The sequence below is a fragment of the Orcinus orca genome, chromosome 2 (genome assembly GCF_937001465.1).
Source record: "Orcinus orca chromosome 2, mOrcOrc1.1, whole genome shotgun sequence".
In the NCBI taxonomy this organism is placed as follows: Eukaryota; Metazoa; Chordata; class Mammalia; order Artiodactyla; family Delphinidae; genus Orcinus; species Orcinus orca.
The window spans coordinates 57,362,376-57,377,912 of record NC_064560.1 but is presented as its reverse complement, the minus strand read 5'-3'; the positions used below and the strand labels follow the sequence as shown (position 1 = coordinate 57,377,912).

The following is a 15,537-nucleotide window of genomic DNA, read 5'->3' as shown; positions in this document are numbered from 1 at the left end:
TTTTACATCTTCCATGTTTGTTTTTAACTTTGTTTCATAGAACCACTGATAATTGGGGCTTCTTTCAAGTATAGGATTTCTAACATGAAATTACATTTTCTAAGTATTTCTATAAATAAGAAATGAAAAAGACACATACTACATTGTTTGCCGTAAATTCATACACCAAAAAGTCAAAACAATCCAACTGAATTTATTCCTGCTTCCCCCTTCTCCAACATTAGCTTTAGATGTTTTTCTAAATATTATATAAACAGTTTTGTTAAAATCAGTTCTCTCATTTATGCAGATTAGGGGAAAATGGTTTTATAATGAGTTATCTTTAAAATTACCTTCTAGATAGCACTCTTTAGCCTTAAATTACATTGTGCACACACAGCTACAACAGTTTGCATTTGCTCAGGAACATATAATTACATTAAAAACAAATAACTTTGTATTTCATAGTTTAGTTGGCTCTTAACTAGTTTCCCTAGGGGGGAAACAAGTATTTTGTGTTGTTTAAGAAACTGGTATATATAAATGAACTGCTAGGTGTTCATTTAAACTTTGGGGAAACCTACAGATGAAGTTTTGGGTGTTTTTTCTAAAATGCAAGAGATATGCACTTAATCACTCTTCATATAGTGAAGGGATGGGATGGCAGATACAGATGCAGATGAAACTCTACATTTTGTAAATGTAGAGTTGGATATTCTAAATGGAAAAACTGACACACAATTGTTTACAGAAAACAAAGGTTAAGAAAAATGTTGAAGAATATCTACTCTTAAAGAGGGAAGTGTTATACAACACAAAAATGAGACCTAGAGATTCAAAAAACACTCATTTTACTGTTTTAAAAGAAAAACAAAAAAACTAATAGGGAGAGAGTCTAGACCAATTAGAACTGAGGCAGCTGTAACAAAAATGGAACCCAGTACAATGATTTGAGCCCTTAAAGGAAATGACTAATTGAAATGAAATTTCACAAGTCTTTATGTCTATAATAATATATAAATGCACAAAATATCAAAAATACGAAGTCTGGATTTTTCCCCTTAGGTTTGTAATAAACTGTCAAACCTCTGCTTAATATAGTTACTTTTATAAGCCTTCTGATTAGCAGAGCATGCTACACAGTACATGCATGCTAAAATTTTACCATGAGAATTATAGTTCTCATCTCAAACTAGTGACTTGCCTGTTACCCATATTTATATATATTTCATTTCTATTAAAAAACACTTAAGACCTCTCAAGTGTACATTTTAATCAGCATATTACATAAAAAAGAATCTTGATTTTTAAAATGAACCTTTTTAGTACTGTAACATGATGGGTTTAATTGAACAGTTGGAACATAATATGGTAACTACATTGTACTGTTTAATTCACAGCTGTAGGAAAATGTTTGATTTTTAAAATATAACCAGGATGAGGCTGTAGAGTTATGAGCAGTAAAATATTAGAAAACAGTGAATGAATAAATAAGATGCCTTTCCATCAGTGGCCATTCATTATTTTGCTTTTAGGAACCTGGAAGAAATTGTCTTCTTTGAGTTTCAAATGTTCTGGTAAATCTAGTCGTTTCTTAGCTTCCTCAATATCACCTTGAATTGCTGAAATAAGTGACTCTAAAGAATCAAAGTTCTTTTCTGGTCTGAGGTAGCCGACGACGGCCACATTGAGAAGTTCCCCATAGAAGTCCTCTTTGAAAGTATGCATGATACGAGTTTCCATGGACTTTTTCGTATTCTTGTAGTATGGGTTCCATCCTATGCTCATCACCATCTTATGGACGTCTCCACTTCCAACACTGACCCAACCATGGTAAATGCCAGTGGATACATCAGCTGGAAGATTATCTATTACTTGTTTAGGAAAGTTAGCTGTAGGGATGCCCAGCTGCTTGGAGCTGCGACCGAAGCCCCGCACCACCTGGCCGCGGCAGAAGTAGGGCAGGTGCCTCATGACGCCGTCAGCTCGGGGTGCGGGCTGCGGTCCAGTCTGCGCGTCCGGCGGAGCCGCCATCGAGGCGGTGCCAGGACCTCCCGGACCCGCTGGGGGACACGGGCGGGAGCTCCGCAGGCCGGCCGGCGGGGCGAGCGCACAGGCGTACCCGGGCCGAGCGGCACGGACGACATGCCCCGGCGAGACCCTCACGCAGCTGACCGAAAAGAAGGTGTTGGGTGACTCAGAGGCTGCGTCTGGGCTCCGGAACGCCGGCGACCTTGGAAGTCCCTACCTATACTTTTAGTCTTAAAATGATATGTTTAAAAAGTATACTTAAGAAGCAAACAATTGTTTCAGTGGTGAATCAGATCCCAAGGAGTTCACTATTAGAAATGGTGAACATCTGGTTTATCACTGAGAAATAATCTCTTTAGAATTGAAATGCAAAAAGTGTTTGTTATTTCCTCTCATGAAAAGAGAACGAGTACTATATTATTCTGAAGATCTGGGTTGGATACTTGTGGACGTTGATGCTGGAGAATAGATAGATCCTATAAGTCCTAAATATTTGCTGTTCCTCAAATCTAACAAGAAGGTACGGTGGCCAATGCTACTCCCTGTAGTAATGCTTAATATTGATATAAGACCCAGTGGACAATGGAGATAGCGGTGTGGGGAGGCACATCCTCCCCTCCACCCTCCATGCTTCCGTGCGTTATCGTCGTAAAATATATAACTCTACTTATATCGCTTGCCTGCTTAACAGCTTTTGATGGTTCTCTGTTGCCTAAAGAATAAAATGTAAACCCCTGGCTAGCATCTAGGACCCTTTATAACTTTATTACAACCTCCCTTCTTATCTCTCTCTCCCTCTTTCTCTCTCAACACACACACACACACACACACACACACACACACACACACACACACACCTCATTTCTTCTAGACCAATAGTTCTAGTTACATCAGAATCCCATATTCTGGGTAAGAGCTAGATTAGATCATTATACAGTTGGCTATTAGAATGCATCTAGAATAAGAGAGCTGTGTTAACAGCACGTAGTTCAGGAATGGGAGATCTCAATGAGGAACGAAAATGTTCTCGAAAGTGACTTATCGATTGCCTGTGGATCTTTTTTTTTTTTTAATTAATTTATTATTTACTTTTGGGGGCTGCACGGTGGGTAATGTGGGATCTTAGTTCCCCGACCAGGGATCGAAACTGTGCTTCATGCTATGGAAGCGTGGAGTCTTATTTTTTTTTTTTTAACATCTTTATTAGAGTATAATAGCTTTACAGTGGTGTGTCAGTTTCTGCTTTATAACAAAATGAATCAGTTATACATATACATATGTCCCCATATCTCTTCCCTCTTGCATCTCCCTCCCTCCCACCCTCCCTATCCCACCACTCTAGGTGGTCACAAAACACCGAGCTGATCTCTCTGTGCTATGCAGCTGCTTCCCACTAGCTATCTATTTTACGTTTGGTAGTGTATATATGTCCATGCCACTCTCTCACTTTGTCCCAGCTTACCCTTCCCCCTCCCCGTATCCTCAAGTCCATTCTCTAGCAGTTCTGCATCTTTATTCCCATCTTGTCCCTAGGTTCTTCTGACCATTTTTTTTTAGATTCCATATATATGTGTTAGCATACGGTATTTGTTTTTCTCTTTCTGACTTACTTCACTCTGTATGACAGTCTCTAGGTCCATCCGCCTCACTACAAATAACTCAATTTCATTCCTTTTTATGGCTGAGTAATATTCCATTGTATATACGTGCCACATCTTCTGTATGCATTCATCTGGTGATGGACACTTAGGTTGCTTCCATGTCCTGGCTACTGTAAATAGAGCTGCAATGAACATTTTGGTACATGACTCCTTTTGAATTATGGTTTTCTCAGGGTATCTGCCCAGTAGTGGGATTGCTGGGTTGTATGGTAGTTCTATTTTTAGTTTTTTAAGGAACCTCCATACTGTTCTCCATAGTGGCTGTATTAATTTTCATTCCCACCAACAGTGCAAGAGGGTTCCCTTTTCTCCACACCCTCTCCAGCATTTATTGTTTGTAGATTTTTTGATGATGGCCATCCTGACTGGTGTGAGATGATATCTCATTGTAGTTTTGATTTGCATTTCTCTAATGGTTAATGATGTTGACCATTCTTTTATGTGTTTGTTGGCAATATGTATATATTCTTTGGAGAAATGTCTATTTAGGTCTTCTGCCAATTTATGGATTGGGTTGTTTGGGTTTTTTTTTGATATTGAGCTGCATGAGTTGCTTGTATGTTTTGGAGATTAATCCTTTGTCAATTGCTTCATTTGCAAATATTTTCTCCCATTCTGAGGGTTGTCTTTTCGTCTTGTTTATGGTTTCCTTTTCTGTGCAAAAGCTTTTAAGTTTCATTAGGCCCCATTTGTTTATTTTTGTTTTTATTTCCATTTCTCTAGGAGGTGGGTCATAAAGGATCTTGCTGTGATTTATGTCATAGAGTGTTCTGCCTATGTTTTCCTCTAAGAGTTTGATGGTGTCTGGACTTACATTTAGGTCTTTAATCCATTTTGAGTTTATTTTTGTGTATGGTGTTAGGGAGTGTTCTAATTTCATTCCTTTACATGTAGCTGTCCAGTTTTCCCAGCACCACTTATTGAAGAGGTTGTCTTTTCTCCACTGTATATTCTTGCCTCCTTTATCAAAGATAAGGTGACCATATGTGCGTGGGTTTATCTCTGGGCTTTCTATCCTGTTCCATTTATCAATATTTCTGTTTTTGTGCTAGTACCATACTGTCTTGATTACTGTAGCTTTGTAGTATAGTCTGAAGTCAGGGAGCCTCATTCCTCCAGCTCTATTTTTCTTTCTCAAGGTTGCTTTGGCTATTCGGGATCTTTTGTGTTTCCATACAAACTGTGAAATTTTTTGTTCTAGATCTGTGAAAAATGCCCTTGGTAGTTTGATAGGGATTGCATTGAATCTGTAGATTGCTTTGTGTAGTAGAGTCATTTTCACAATGTTGATTTTTCCAATCCAAGAACATGGTATACCTCTCCATGTATTTGTATCATCTTTAATTTCTTTCATCAGTGTCTTATAATTTTCCGCATACAGGTCTTTTGTCTCCTTAGGTAGGTTTATTCCTAGATATTTTATTCTTTTTGTTGCAATGGTAAATGGGAGTGTTTTCTTGATTTCACTTTCAGATTTTTCATAATTAGTGTATAGGAATGCAAGAGATTTCTGTGCATTAATTTTGTATCCTGCAACTTTACCAAATTCATTGATTAGCTCTAGTAGTTTTCTGGTAGCATCTTTAGGATTTTCTATGTGTAGTATCATGTCATCTGCAAGCAGTGCCAGCTTTACTTCTTCTTTTCCAATTTGGATTCCTTTTATTTCTTTTTCTTCTCTGATTGCTGTGGCTAAAACTTCCAAAACTATGTTGAATAATAGTGGTGAGAGTGGGCAACCCTGTCTTGTTCCTGATCTTAGTGGAAATGCTTTCAGTTTTTCACCATTGTGGACGATGTTAGCTGTGGATTTGTCATATATGGCCTTTATTATGTTGAGGAAAGTTCCCTCTATGCCTACTTTCTGGAGGGTTTTTGTCATAAATGGGTGTTGAATTTTGTCGAAAGCTTTCTCTAGATCTATTGAGATGATCATATGGTTTTTCTCCTTCAATTAATTAATATGGTGTATCACGTTGATTGATTTGCATATATTGAAGAATCCTTGCATTCCTGGGATAAGCCCCACTTGATCATAGTGTATGATTCTTTTAATGTGCTGTTGGATTCTGTTTGCTAGTATTTCGTTGAGGATTTTTGCATCTATGTTCATCAGTGATATTGGCCTGTAGTTTTCTTTGTTTGTGACATCTTTGTCTGGTTTTGGTATCAGAGTGTGTGGCCTCATAGAATGAGTTTGGGAGTGTTCCTCCCTCTGCTATATTTTGGAAGTGTTTGAGAAGGATAGGTGTTAGCTCTTCTCTAAATTTTTGATAGAATTCGCCTGTGAAGCCATCTGATCCTGGGCTTTTGTTTGTTGGAAAATTTTTAATCACAGTTTTAATTTCAGTGCTTGTGATTGGTCTGTCCATATTTTCTATTTCTTCCTGGTTCAGTCTCAGAAGGTTGTGCATTTGTAAGAAATTGTCCATTTCTTCCAGGTTGTCCATTTTATTGGCATAGAGTTGCTTGTAGTGATCTCTCATGATCCTTTGTATTTTTGCAGTGTCAGTTGTTACTTCTTCTTTTTCATTTCTAATTCTATTGATTTCAGTCTTCTCCCTTTTTTTCTTGATAAGTCTGGGTAATGGTTTATCAATTTTGTTTATCTTCTCAAAGAACCAGCTTTTAGTTTTATTGATCTTTGCTATCGTTTCCTTCATTTCTTCTTCATTTATTTCTAATCTGATCTTTATGATTTCTTTCCTTCTGCTAACTTTGGGGTTTTTTTGTTCTTTCTCTAATTGCTTTAGGTGTAAGGTTAGGTTGTTTATTTGAGATGTTTCCTGTTTCTTAAGGTAGGCTTGTATAGCTATAAACTTCCCTCTTAGAACTGCTTTTGCTGCATCCCGTAGGTTTTGGGTCACTGTGTTTTCATTGTCATTTATTTTTAGGTATTTTTTTATTTCCTCTTTGATTTCTTCAGTGATCTCTTGGTTATTAAGTAGTGTGTTGCTTAGCCTCCATGTGTTTGTATTTCTTACAGATCTTTTCCTGTAATTGTTACCTAGTCTCATAGCATTGTGGTTGGAAAAGATACTTGATATGATTTCAATTTTCTTAAATTTACTGAGGCTTGATTTATGACTCAAGATATGGTCTATCCTGGAGAATGTTCCATGAGCACTTGTGAAGAATGTGTATTCTGTTGTTTTTGGATGGAATGTCCTATAAACATCATTTAAGTCCTTCTTTTAAAATGTATCATTTAAAGCTTGTGTTTCTTTATTTATTTTCATTTTGTGTGATTTGTCCATTGGTGAAAGTGGGGTGTTAAAGTTCCCTACTATGATTGTGTTACTGTCATTAGTATTTGCCTAATGTATTGAGGTACTCCTATGTTGGGTGCATAAATATTTACAATTGTTTTATCTTCCTCTTGGATTGATCCCTTGATCATTATGTAGTGTCCTTCTTTGTTTCTTGTAATAGTCTGTGTTTTAAAGTCTATTTTGTCTGATATGAGAATTGCTACTCCAGCTTTCTTCTGATTTCCATTTGCATGGAATATCTTTTTCCATCCCCTCACTTTCAGTCTGTATGTGTCCCTAGGTCTGAAGTGGGTCTCTTGTAGACAGCATATATATGGGTCTTGTTTTTGTATCCATTCAGCCAGTCTATGTCTTTTGGTTGGAGCATTTAATCCATTTACATTTAAGGTAATTATCGATATGTATGTTCCTATTACTATTTTCTTAATTGTTTTAGGTTTATTATTGTAGGTCTTTTCCTTCTCTTGTATTTCCTGCCTACAGAAGTTCCTTTAGCATTTGTTGTAGAGCTGGTTTGGTGGTGCTGAATTCTCTTAGCTTTTGCTTGTCTGTAAAGGTTTTTATTTCTCCATCAAATCTTAATGAGATCCTTGCTGGGTAAAGTAATCTTGGTTGTTGGTTTTTCTCTTTCATCACTTTAAATATGTCGTGCCACTCCCTTCTGGCTTGGATAGTTTCTGCTGAAAGATCAGCTGTTAACCTATGGGGATTCCCTTATGTGTTACTTGTTGCTTTTCCCTTGCTCCTTTTAATATTTGTTCTTTGTATTTAATTTTTTTTTTTTTTTTTGGTACATGGGCCTCTCACTGTTGTGGCCTCTCCTGTTGCGGAGCACAGGCTCCGGACGTGCAGGCTCAGCGGCCATGGCTCACGGGCCCAGCCGCTCCACGGCTTGTGGGATTTTGTCAGACCGGGGCATGAACCTGTGTCCCCCGCATTGGCAGACGGACTCTCAACCACTGCACCACCAGGGAAGCCCGGTATTTAATTTTTGATAGTTTGATTAATATATGTCTTGGTGTGTTTCTCCTTGGAGTTATCTTGTATGGGACTCTCTGTGCTTCCTGGACTTGATTAACTATTTCGTTTCCCATATTAGGGAAGTTTTCAACTATAATCTCTTCAAATATTTTCTCAGTCCCTTTCTTTTTCTCTTCTTCTTCTGGGACCCCTATTATTCGAATGTTGGTGCCTTTAATGTTGTCCCAGAGGTCTCTGAGACTGTCCTCAATTCTTTTCATTCTTTTTTCTTTATTCTCCTCTGCAGTAGTTATTTCCACTATTTTATCTTCCAGGTCACTTATCCGTTCTTCTGCCTCAGTTATTCTGCTATTGATCCCTTCTGGAGAATTTTTAATTTCATTTATTGTGGTGTTCATCTCTGTTTGCTCTTTAGTTCTTCTAGGTCCTTGTTAAACGTTTCTTGTATTTTCTCCATTCTATTTCCAAGATTTTGGATTATCTTTACTATCATTATTCTGAATTCTTTTTCAGGTAGACTGCCTATTTCCTCTTCATTTGTTAGGTCTGGTGGGTTTTTGCCTTGCTCCTTTATCTGCTGTGTGTTTCTCTGTCTTCTCATTTTGCTTATTTTACTGTGTTTGGGGTCTCCTTTTCACAGGCTACAAGTTCGTAGTTTCCATTGTTTTTGGTGTCTCTCCCCAGTGGCTAAGGTTGGTTCAGTGGGTTGTGTAGGCTTCCTGGTGGATGGGACTAGTGCCTGTGTTCTGGTAGATGTGGCTGGATCTTGTCTTTCTGGTGGGCAGGTCCATGTCTGGTGGTGTGTTTTGGGGTGTCTGTGTCCTTATGATTTTAGGCAGCCTCTGTGCTAATGGATGGGGTTGTGTTCCTGTCTTGCTAGTTGTTTGGCATAGGATGTCCTGTACTGTAGCTTGCTGATCATTGAGTGGAGCCGGGTCTTGGCGTTGAGATGGAGATCTCTGGGAGATTTTCGCCGTTTGATATTACGTGGAGCTGGGAGGTTTCTTGTGGACCATTGTCCTGAACTTGGCTCTCCCACCTCAGTGGCACAGCTTTGACGCCTGGCTGGAGCACCAAGAGCGTGTCCTCCACGCAGCTTTCTGTCCTCTATTTCCACACAGGTATTGCAGTCTACTTTGATATCTGAATGTTGAGTCTGATCAAGGAAGCTGTAAGTTCCACTTGCATGAGTTCTTTGAGCAGTTTACTTACTCTGGAGCATCAATCCTTGGTGAGACAGGCAGAATCATTCGTCCATGAGCTGGAGATGGCGAAAGGGGGTGCTGGCTTCTCCCACGCTGTCCGCAACTTTGTTGGCAGGTCAGCCCTGCCCTGTGGGCGGCAGGCTGGGTGCAGCTGTGTGCCGTGCGAGTCAGCACTGCTGGACCCGGACGGCCACTGCCAAGGGGTCTGGAGCGCAAGGTTCCTTGGTCCCGGGGTGCACAGTCCGCTCCTCTGTGCTTTGCCTGGTGGGAGGCTCGGAGTTCTCTCGCTCCGGACGCAGGGGAGGGGCGCGCGGCTGTCCCCTCCAGATGCGGGGTGCCCTGTTCGCTCCTTCCTCCTCCTGCTCGGGAGGCGCATGCATGGGTCTGGTCGCGGCCTCCGCCTCTGCCGTTCGCGGGCTGGCAGAGCATCCCCGCCCCACCGCGGGTGCAGCCGGGGGCTGGGGTGAAGCGAGAGGGATTCCCCTCTGTGAGTTCGGGCTTCCCCACCCGGCGCGGACCCGGGAATCGGTCCGCTGCCGCCGCTGAGGGTGCAAGAAGCACTTAACGGCAGCGCAGCCTGTGCCACCGGCTCCGGCTGGAGGCGGCGGTGGCGGCACGGCTCGCACGGGGACTCGAAGCGTGGAGTATTCACCACCGGACCGCTAGGGAAGTCCCGCCTGGGGAATCTTGTTACATGCAGATTCTGATTCAGTAGGTCCACAGTGGGACCTGAAATTCTGCATTTCTAACAAACCTTCAGGTGTTGCTGCTGGTTTGCTGTGCACTCTGAATAGCAAAGCCCTAAGCTGTGCTGTTCAGGATGGCGGCCCTAGTCGCATGTAGCTCTTTAAATTTACATTGTTTAAAACTGAATAAAATTTAAAATTCACTTCTTTGGTCACACTAGCCACGTATCAAGTGCCTACTGTATTGAATAGCACAGGGGTGAAACATTTCCAACACCGTAGAATGTTCTATTAGACAGCACTGTTTTCTAGAGCACTGTTTTTCAGACTGTTTTCTACAGGTCACCTACGGAATCAGAATCTCTAGGGATAGGGGACTGGAAATTTGCATTGTAAATAAGCACCCCAGGGGGTTCTTATGCATGCTAAAGTTATAGGAAAACTTTTACAGAGTTGTAAAGTCTGATGTTTAGAGATAAGTCTAATGTGGGAATAGGTAAATATCAGAGACAAACATGGAGAAGCAGCTCAGCTTAAATTGGAATGCCCTTCTTGTCAGCCATGGGAAATATGTCCAGTTGTCTACAGGTGCAATAGGTTTCACCTGGTGGAGCTGACCTCTGACACCAAAGCCATGTAGGGTGGAAGAGGTATAAACCGCTCAAGCCAGGAGTGTTCTGCAGGTGTGCAGCCTGTCCCAGATGTGTTCTCTGATCCCACATGCCTCCTGGTCCACCGGGTGCTAACATCTGGTGCGGACTAGAGGCTGCATTCAGTTTCAGGGATGACTCTCAACCCAGGTTAGTACAATCCAGAAATAGTTCTCTTATTTTTCTTTAGATCTTTTGGATCTCCCTTTTCTGTGCAGGAACATATTTTGGGCAGATCCTCTAGTTTTTGGATCACCTTCAGATATAAAAAGAAGTTCCATTCTCAGGTTTCAAAAAGTTCAGTCCAACCTTATATCAAAAGTTTACTTTCTCATCCAACTCCATGCTTGTTTCTTTCTTCCACTTGTGGGGAAGTGGGGAGAGGTCTCGGTGTGGTATTTCACTTCCCTTGCTCCTTTCTTCCGGCGCAGAAAGTTCTGACAGTGGAGGAAAAGGACAAAGCTCACCTGAGTGGGTGCTGGTGTAACCTGGCCATCAGTGCCTTCTGCATGCCAAATGCCCACTTACGGGCTATCTTTCATAGAGGCACTTTGTGAGAATCTCTGCTGGGACTGCGTGCACCGAACCACTCTCCCGCTGACCTCTGGTAGCCTCCTCCCAGCCCCTGCCCTCCAGAGGCACAGGGAGGGCAAGGAAAATGACACAGCCTTCTCTATAGCTGCAAAGTCCCTTATTTCAAAGAATCGTCTTAATCTCTTATCTTTTCTAATACAACCTGGAGATGGATGATTGTGGTGGCTAGTTGAAGAACCATGCTGGCTACCTTTTACCTGCTGGTAAAGCTGGCACGGATATGTGTGTTGGACACCTCTTGTGCTGCTCCTGTGTCCTCTGGGGCTGTGTTTTCCTCCAGCCATTGCTGCAGCAAACTGGCTGCCTACAGGTGAAGACAGCATCTCTCCTCACCTGCAGGGCTTCCCACCCCGGAATGTCCTGTCTGAGTAAGACCCTTGCAAGAGCCCTCTCAGTCACCCTGGCGCATGTGCACACCTTGCAGTGCGGGGAAGTCAGCATCCCAAGGGGCAGCGCTTGACCAGTGCAGGTCAGGACCCCGTCGATGAATTCTCTCCACTTCCAGCCTTTGGGCAGACAATTCTGAGTTCTCTTCTGCATTGCTCCTCAGAGGATCACCAGGCTAGTAGCGCTGAACTTCCGTGACCTTTCTCTGCTTCCTCTTCTCAGTCCCCCGTTCCTGTTTCTCGGGCCACTTCCCCAAATATACTTCTGCATGCATTTCCTTGTCCCAGGGTCTGATTTTCAGGGGACCAGGCTAAAACAACATGTCCATCACTTCTCTTTAGAATGTGTAGATACCTGTCACCATTGTCCCTGCCATGGAGACTGCAGAAATTCCAGGGACAAGGAAAAGCCCCATGGAACAACATTTCACACATGGTAATTGTACATGGATAGCTGACAGGCACAGACTGATCACTGAAGCGGAACTCCATGGTGGTTAGTAGTGTGCACGGCATTCCTGTTGATAGAAGTTCACGTTCTTGTTCTCGTTTTTGAACGTGGGTGATGTACAGTGGACAGATAAACCTTGATTTAGTTGTTGAAGAGAGCTCTCCAAAGGCAGGAGGTAAATTGGAGTCTACTGTCTGAGGTTACTTTGTGTCTGACTCTATCAGCTATGGTCCTTTATTTCAAGCAGAGACCGAACTTAAGTAAGAGAAAAAGAGATATTGGAAGGAGCAGTGGGTGCTGTGATGAGCTGCCTGATCCCCTTTTAGGACTGAAATATGCTTTGCTCCAGCTGCCAGAATGTTGGCTGCTGGCAGCTCAGAGCTGAGGCCCTCGCCTGGAATTGCTCTTGGCTAAACAAAGTCATCTTTCCCAAGGTTAACACCCCTTCTTGGTGACAGCCCATACCCAGTGTCTGGTCATTGTAGAGGTACGAAGGCCTGGCTCCTTGCTTCAAGGCAGGCCGCCACTGAAGGGCCATCCCAGCTGCCGCTCCCATGGGACTGGCTGAGGCCTGTGTGCTGTGCACAGCTGCATTGCAGTTCCAGTTCTCTCCCTGCCTGGTTCTGTTTCTTTCCCTCCCTCAAAGCCTTAGAGCATTCCTCGGTAAACTTCCAGCACACCAATCTCCAACTCACTTTGTTTCCTGGGAAATCTGATACTGGGAGTTCACAGAACTGAAGGAAGAACTAAACGCACGAAGGACAGAAAACAGGGCAGCCCTGGGGATCCTAGTGGCAGAAACTTGTAAATCCTTTAGAGGGATGTCAGGGCATCTCTGCTCAATATTCACATTCCTGGGAGGGAATATATGATGGGCTTGTTAAGGTCAGGAAGAAGGGCCCTGTGACTGCAGCCCCATCAGAACTACATGAAGCAGCAGACAAGAAAGAAAAACAGTAAGTGTCTTCTGGACCACGGTATCTGGAGTTTCCTTGGAGGAAGAAGTTGAATATGTTAGCTGAGGACTGGAGCTCTAAACAGAGGGTGCCACGGCTCACAGGTTGCCAAAGAACAGGATTGCCCCTGACCCTGGGGCAGGAGCAAGTGGAAATAAAACCCTGGAAACTTTACCCAAAGTCCATCAGGGTGCATCACCGAAATGGGAGACAGGTTTGCTGACTGGTTCTTGCTTGCTGGGTGGCTTCTTATAGGAGGAACAGTGTCCCTCAGGTGGACTGAGAATCCTGGAAGTTCTGCCAGATTTGGTGGAGGGACCCTACCTCTGGGGGATGCATATGTAGCAGGCTTTTAGGGAGTGCTTTCTATGTACCAGGAACCACCAAACATTAACTTTCTTCTTCCTCTTGAGTTCAGAACCAGCTGAGAGACAGACACAGGGCTCAGACAGAGGGTAAGTCAAGTATCAGCTTTGTTTTTTTAAATTTTTATTGGAGTATAGATGATTTACAATGTTGCGTTAGTTTCAGGTATACAGCAAAGTGAATCAATTATACATATACATGTATCTACTCTTCTTTTTTCTTTTTTAAAGAATCTTTTCCCATGTAGGCCATTACAGAGTATTGAGTAGAGTCTCCTGTGCTATACAGCAGGTTATTATTAGTTATCTATTTTATATATATTAGTGTGTATATGTCAGTTCCAATCTCCCAATTTATCCACACCTCCCACACCCCCATTATCCTCTGGTAACTCTAAGTTTGTTTTCTACATCTGTGACTCAGCTTTGTTGATAGTGGGTGGAGGATGGGGCTTAGATGTAGGGCTTCCTAAGACTTGGCTCCTGCCTGGCTTCTCCCGCACTCATCCTCAGCCAGTCATGAGTACAACTGGCCAGACACCCACAGGCCCTCCGAGCAGGGCAAGAGCTCAGCGTGTGGCAGAGAGCACTTTTTCTGTGGGGAGACAGGTCCAAAACAAAGAAACCAGGGAAGGCTGAATCCTTCAAACTCCAAGGTCCTTCTGTGAATCCTAGCAGCCAGTGGGGGGAGGAGGAAAGGAGAGAGGGCAGGAGTATTACTCTGGCTGAAGTCTCCCACCTGAGCCAGGGACACGGAAGTGCAGGACAGCTACTCCCCATGTATGTACATACACTAACATATTCAGGGCCTTGTCCCTCTAGGAGGTAGGACTGTGCCCAATTCACAGAAGAGGAAACTGAGACCAGGATCATATTCCAAATAAGCGGAGGCTCAGGATTTGAACCAAGGCTTCCCTGATTTTAAAGCCCATGTTCTTTTCACCACCCCGTGCCCCCATCTTCGTTTAGAATGCTGGAGAAAGGAGGTGCTCCTCGATCTCTTCCTGAACGCTTACAGGGAGCTCTCCTGGGTTCTGGGGCCACCAGCTCAGTTTGGGCTTGGTTGCTTGAGTTCCCTCGAGTACTTGAGTCCACAAAGTTGGGCATGTGGCAGATTGGAAGAGACAGTCACCTGGCGTAAATGGGAAGACTGGGAGAGGGGTCCCTTCATGTGGAGCTGGACTTTGGTCTCCCCTTCAGGACCTACGCCTGGGGGCCAGGCCAGGCTGTCATCATAAGGCCAAAAAGGTGGCTTTAGTGGTCTCACCGGGCCTCCCACTGGGGAGCCCTGGGCCCCGTGAGGGCAGCTGCTGTATCTCAGCCCCTCCAGTTGGGTCTGTAGAAATCAGTTCGTGAAATCAGCTTTTTCCAGGACTGGGCCAGCTGGGGTTTCTCTGTCAGCTCAGATATGCCTTTCTGTTTTGTTCATTTGTTTGTTTTTGCTTTTCTCTATTTTTCTGGCTGTGCCGCATGGCATGTGGGATCTTAGTTCCCCCACTAGGGATCGAACCCGCGCCTCCTGCAGTGGAACCTTGGAGTCTTAACCACAAGACTGCAGGGAAGTCCTACGGAAATGCCCTTTTGGCTTACTTCTCTCTGATCACAAAGTACCAGCACTCAACCAGTCCTCAGTGGGCTACTTCCCCCAAGTCTGCGCTTTCTCTCGATTTCCTTAGAAGCCTTTCTGTCATCCACCAAGTGGTTATGTTCCTTGCTTTCCAGTTTCTCTATAGATGGTCCAACCATTACACATCTGCATTCCCTCCCCTTATCTTTCTCTCCTTCCTTCCCATCTCCCTCCCCTCTCATCCCTTTGCTCCCTCTCTTTCCTTCTCTCTCTCCCTCTTTCTTTGTCTCCCTCCAAATCCGTCTCCCATCTCTATGTCTCTCCCTTCCCCTCTCTTCTTCCCCAACACCCTCACTTTGAACCCTAGGGGGACGGGGCTTTCTGCAAAGGAAGGGTCCTTGTCACATGATTATGAGACCTCCAATGTTATCTAGCGGAAAGCAGTGCCCTGGGTATGTTCTGCTAGGGACTAAGGGACCATAAAGGAGTCCTGAATATGATGGAAAATCACTGGAAGGTGCTGGATTTGGGGCAGATGCTGCAGGGGTGAAGGTGGGTATCTGTGCCCCCAGAATGAGAGAGCAGGTGACAAAAGGAGAGGGGTTCCATACCTCATTTTAACCTCTTGATAGTTTTGCCCAGACCTAGTCCTGCCGGTGTTATTATCACCTGTAAATGCGTTGATTTCTACCATCGAATCCATCCATTTTTTAATTAAGACTTAGATAAAGTTTTAAAAAAAAATCCCATCCA

General features: G+C 43.4%; 1 pseudogene; it reads right to left on the bottom strand.

Annotated features, from left to right (window-relative positions):
• Positions 1–1,203: 1,203 nt before the first annotated feature.
• Positions 1,204–9,174, bottom strand: LOC101281522 (riboflavin kinase-like; annotated as a pseudogene).
• Positions 9,175–15,537: the final 6,363 nt, after the last annotated feature.